General features: G+C 41.2%; 1 pseudogene; it reads left to right on the top strand.

Moving 5' to 3' along the window:
* Positions 1–3337: 3337 nt before the first annotated feature.
* LOC118620386 lies at positions 3338–4776 on the top strand (annotated as a pseudogene).
* Positions 4777–6127: the final 1351 nt, after the last annotated feature.

Genomic DNA, 6127 nt, shown 5'->3' with positions numbered 1-6127 from the left:
AGTTGAATAACCCCTATTGATGAACAATAGGTACAAAAATTCTCAACAAAATATTAGCAAATTGGATCCAGCAATACATTAAAAAGATCATTTACTGAGATCAAGTGAGATTTATTTCTAGGGTGCAAGGTGGGTACAACATCCACAAATCAATTAACATGATACACCACAAAAACAAAATGAAGGATAAAAATCATGTAATTGTTATAATGTGTCAATGAGATAACCAGAGACGCACAGCCAAATTGTGAAAAAGTGCTTTATTCTTGCTGGCGGATGTGGAGGGCATAATCTCCCCCCAGATCAGCAGCCATGATTCTTCTTGCTCATTCGATTTTAAAGACAGAAGCCCCATCCTCCTTTTGCACCCCCCCCCCCCTTAGAGGACTGGTACAATAGTGGATGTGACAGCGATTGCAGAAGTCAAAATTAGCATTATTCACTGGGCTCAGGAGTACCTGCAAATGCCTCCCAACACGTGGGGCAACTATAATCTTAGGGAAAATTTCTTTACTTCTAGGGGTAATTGACCTATTATTGGGAAAATATCAAGGAAAGTTCATTGATGATAAAAATGGAGTTATTTAATCCCCTTAGTCTCGGGTCCCAGGTCATGATCATATCAATAGATGCAGAAAAAAGATCTGACAAAATCCAGCATCCATTTATGATTTAAAAATTTTAGCAAAGTGAAAACCCAGAAATGGACTCAAGGCAATACGCTCAATTAATATTTGACAAAGGTGGCAAGAGCATACAGTGGAGTAAAGACAGCCTCTTTAATAAATGGTGTTGGGAAAATTGGACAGCTACATGCAAAAAAATGAAACTAGACCATCAACTTACACCATACACAAAAATAAACTCAAAATGGATAAAAGACTTAAATGTGACCTGTGAATCCATAAAAATTCTAAAAGAAAATGTAGGCAACAAAATTTTGGACATCATACGGAGCAGAATTTTCAGATACATCACCTAAGGCAACAGAAACAAAGGAAAAAATGAACACATGGGACTACATCAAACTAAAAAGCTTCTGCACAGCAAAAGAAACAATCATCAAAATGGAAAGGCAACCCACTGTATGGGAGAACATCATTGCCAATGATGTATCAGATAAGGGGTTAATTTCCAATATATATAGAGTGCTCATACAACTCCACAAAAGGAAGACAAAGAACCCAATTAAAAAATGGGCAGAGGAGCTGAATAGACACCTCTCCAAATAGGACATACAAATGGCCAAGAGATATGAAGAAATGCTCAACATCACTAATCATCAGAGAGATGCAAATTAAAACAACAATGAGGTATCATCTCACACCTGTCAGAATGGCCGCCATCAACATATCATCAAACAACAAGTGTTGGCGAGGGTGTGGAGAAAAGAGGACTCTAATACACTGCTGGTGGGAATGCAGACTGGTGCAGCCACTATGGAAAACAATATGGTGTTACCTCAAAAAATTAAAAATTGAACTTCCATTTGACCCAGTGATCCCACTTCTAGGAATATACCCTAAGAAGCCTGAAACACCAATCAGGAAGAATATATATACCCCCATGTTCATAGCAGCACTATTTACAATAGCTAAGATCTGGAAACAGCCCAAGTGTCCATCAGTAGACGAATGGATCAAAAAGCTGTGGTACAGCCCTGGCCAGTTTGGCTCAGCGGTTAGAGCGTTGGCCTGCGGTCCGGAGAGACCCGGGTTCGGTTCCCGCTAAGGGCACGTACTTCGGTTGCAGTTTGTCCCCGGCCTCGGTTGGTCGTGCGGGTGGCAGCCACTCGATGTGTCCCTTCACGTCGATGTTTCACTCTCTCTTTCTCTCCCTTCCTCTCCATTCCACTCTATCTGTACAAAAAATGGAAAAATGGAGTACTATGCAGTGGTAGGAAAGAAAGATCTCTTATCCTTTGAGACGACAAGGAGGGACCTGGAAAGTATTATCCTAAGTGAATAAGCCAAGCAGAAAAAGACAAATACCACATGATCTCACTTATATATGGAATATAATGAACATAACAGTCTGAGGAATACATTAGACCCAGAAACATGGAAGTAGGGCACAGACTGACATCCCTCAGAAGAGGGGGTGGGGGGGTGGGGAGAGATAAACCACAGAACTTATATGCATGTATGCATGACCAATGGACATGGACAACTAAGCCGGGGACGGGGCGGGGGTGGGATGGGGAGGGGGGTGCCAATGGGGTAAAAAAGGTGAAATATCTGTAACAAAAAAAATAAATAAATAATTTTAAAAAATAAAAAATAAAATAAATTTAAAAATAATAATAAAATAAATTTTAGCAAAGTGAGAATAGAGGGAACATACCCCAACATAATAAAGGTCATATATGACACATTCACAGTTTACATCACACTCAATGGGGGGAAACTAAAATTGTTTACCTTAAGATCAGGAGTAAGACAGGGATGTCCACTTTCACCACTCTTATTCAACATAGTGTTGGAAATTCTAACTATAGTAATCAGACAAGAAGAACAAATAAAAGGCATCCAAATGAAACCAGGTGGCGGTGATCAGGTTCACTGTCTCATCAAATTGGAGAATGAGTTCACAGACCAAGAGTAAGTGAAAGGAAAGTTTATTTGAAAGATAGACAGACTCCCCACATTGGGGAGGAGAACCAAGTGGGTTGCGAGTGAGGCTTTGTTGTCTAGGGGTAGATGCATGTCTTGCTAACACCTCTGATTGGTCCTTTCAAGGAATTCTGCCTTAGCAACATCCATACATTTTAAACTTTGTGTTTCCCACCTGACTGGGTATAGCCCTAGGTCATTTATAGGGGCCTTAGTAGCTTTCCTTTTTAGATAATTTCAACTTCTCCCAGACTATTAGTGAAAAGGAGGGGAAATGCCTTTGGAGCAACCCTATACATGCTGTTGGTTTCTTTTCTAAGTCTGATTTTGGTTTCTATTATCATTTTTAAGGTGACCTGGCTTTCTGCAATAGGAACGGACTCTATAATTTCACAGGACTCATTCAGCAATCTTGTTGCCTTGCTTGAAACCAGCCTTGCTGGGTCTTTTTGTTATGTGATTGACCTGTGCTCCTTCCAGGAGCTTTGTATTTCTATAAATGGGGGCTGGGAGTCTCTGTAATGCCCATGTTGATTTTAGTTTTATTTTGAGATATAGAGTCCGAATAAACCTCCAGATATGCTGTGTACTGGGTTGCCTGCCTGTGTGCTGAGCTCCATGTCATTTCAAATTTCCCATGTGTCTCAGCCTTCCCTTCCCATGGGCCCATCCCTCACTGCCTAACCTGCGTCTATCTCTTAATAAATTGGAAAGAAAGAGCTTTTTCGCAACGGGTTTGCCGCCAGAACACAGGTGTCATGAAAACCACCACTAAACCAAACCCAAAATGGGAAAAGAAAAGACTCATATCAACATCGTCGTCATTGGACACGTAGATTCCGGCAAGTCTACCACTACTGGCCATCTGATCTACAAATGTGGTGGGATCGACAAAAGAACCATCGAAAACTTTGAGAAGGAGGCTGCTGAGATGGGGAAGGGTTCCTTCAAGTATGCCTGGGTCTTGGATAAACTGAAAGCTGAACGTGAGCGAGGTATCACCATTGATATCTCCCTGTGGAAATTCGAGACCAGCAAGTATTATGTGACCATCATTGATGCCCCAGGACACAGAGACTTCATCAAAAACATGATTACAGGCACATCTCAGGCTGACTGTGCTGTTCTGATAGTTGCTGCTGGTGTTGGTGAATTTGAAGCAGGCATCTCCAAGAATGGGCAGACCCGTGAGCATGCCCTTCTGGCTTACACACTGGGTGTTAAACAACTGATTGTTGGTGTTAACAAAATGGATTCCACTGAGCCGCCCTACAGCCAGAAGAGATAGGAGGAAATCGTTAAAGAAGTCAGCACCTATATTAAGAAAATTGGCTACAACCCTGACACAGTAGCATTTGTGCCAATTTCTGGTTGCAATGGTGACAATATGCTGGAGCCAAGTGCTAATATGCCTTGGTTCAAGGGATGGAAAGTCACCCATAAAGATGGCAGTGCCAGTAGAACCACGCTGCTTGAAGCTCTGGATTGCATCCTACCACCAACTCATCCAACTGACAAGCCCCTGCGTCTGCCCCTTCAGGATGTCTACAAAATTGGTGGCATTGGTACTGTTCCTGTGGGTAGAGTGGAGACTGGTGTTCTCAAACCCGGCATGGTGGTCACCTTTGCTCCAGTCAATGTAACAACTGAAGTAAAGTCTGTTGAAATGCACCATGAAGCACTGAGTGAAGCTCTTCCTGGGGACAATGTGGGCTTCAATGTCAAGAACGTGTCTGTCAAAGATGTTCGTCGTGGCAATGTGGCTGGTGACAGCAAAAATGACCCACCAATGGAAGCAGCTGGCTTCACAGCTCAGGTGATTATCCTGAACCATCCAGGCCAAATCAGTGCTGGATATGCACCTGTGCTGGATTGTCACACAGCTCATATTGCTTGTAAATTTGCTGAGCTGAAGAAGATTGACCGTCGTTCTGGGAAGAAGCTGGAAGATGGCCCTAAGTTTCTGAAATCTGGTGATGCTGCCATTGTCGATATGGTTCCTGGCAAGCCCATGTGTGTTGAGAGCTTCTCTGACTATCCCCCTCTGGGTCGCTTTGCTGTTCGTGACATGAGACAGACAGTTGCTGTGGGTGTCATCAAAGCAGTGGACAAGAAGGCAGCTGGAGCTGGGAAAGTCACCAAGTCTGCTCAGAAGGCTAAATGAATATCATCCCCAATACCTGCCACCCTATTCTTAATCAGTGGTGGAAGAACGGTCCTAGAACTGTTTGTCTCAATTGGCCATTTAAGTTTAATAGTAAAAGACTGGTTAATGATTACAATGCACCGTAAAACCTTCAGAAGGAAAGAAGAATGTTTTGTGGACCATTTGGTTTTTTTGTGTGTGTGGCAGTTTCTAAGTTATTAGTTTTTAAAATCAGTACTTTTTAATGGAAACAACTTGACCAAAAAATCTGTCACAGAATTTTGAGACCCATTAAAACAAAGTTTAATGAGAAACCTGTGTGTTCTTTTGGTCAACACTGTAACTGTTATACTACTTAGGTAACTAAGACTTCAGCATTGCCCATAACCTATTTCTGGTGTTATAGCTGCTGATACTTCAGAATTGGATGATTCTATTAACTTCGTTTTTTTTCTCTGGGTGGGAACTTGGGTTTTTTGCGTTCCCCCCCTTTGTCTTAAGGGGAGGAATCTGTTTACATAGTTAAAGCTATGGTATTGGTGTAACACTAAATAGATTAGCACAGATGAGCAAAGAATAACTTTGTGTAAGCTAGTTTATAAAGGCCAAATTCTGTTATTAAAGTCCACGTGTTACAAAATTTTGTAGTTACATCAATATTGAGTAGATTTGTTGGTATGTCAAGTTCTAGTTTTCCAGTTTTACTGGGATGTGAATTGACGTTTACAAATAACTGAGGTGTAGTTTAAAGGATATAAAACGAGGCTTAAATACTATTGAGCACTCTCATGCTACAGTTAATTGTATCTAAATTCCAGGAAAAATAAATGATGCTGGAAGTTTAAAAAAAAATCAATAAATAAATTGGAAAGAAAGAAGTAAAACTGTCATTATTTGCAGATGACATGATATTGCATATAGAGAATCCTAAAGATTCCACCAAAAAAGCTATTAGAACTGATAAATGAATTCGGTAAAGTAGTAGGATACAAAATAAATATTCAGAAACCAGCTTCATTTTTATACATCAGTTACAAAGTATCAGAAAGAGAAATTAAGAAAACAATCCAGCCCTGGCCGTTTTGGCTCAGCGGTTAGAGCCTTGGCCTTCCGTCTGGAGAGACCCAGGGGTTCGGTTACCACTAAGGGCATGTACCTAGGTTGTAGTTTGTCCCTGGCCCTGGTTGGGTTGTGTGGGAGGCAGCCACTCGATGCGTCCCTTTCACATCGATGTTTCTCTCTCTGTCTCTTCCTCTACCCCCCTCCCACTGTATCTGAACAAAAAACAAAAAAATGTCCTCGGGTGAGGATTAAAAAAAAAATCAATCCATTTACAATTGTATCAGAAAAATAAAATAGCAAGGGATAA

Source organism: Molossus molossus, unplaced genomic scaffold, assembly GCF_014108415.1.
Source record: "Molossus molossus isolate mMolMol1 unplaced genomic scaffold, mMolMol1.p scaffold_m16_p_7, whole genome shotgun sequence".
Lineage (NCBI taxonomy): Eukaryota > Metazoa > Chordata > Mammalia > Chiroptera > Molossidae > Molossus > Molossus molossus.
Note: the sequence above shows the minus strand (reverse complement) of the source record. Positions and strands in the feature narration are given on the sequence as shown.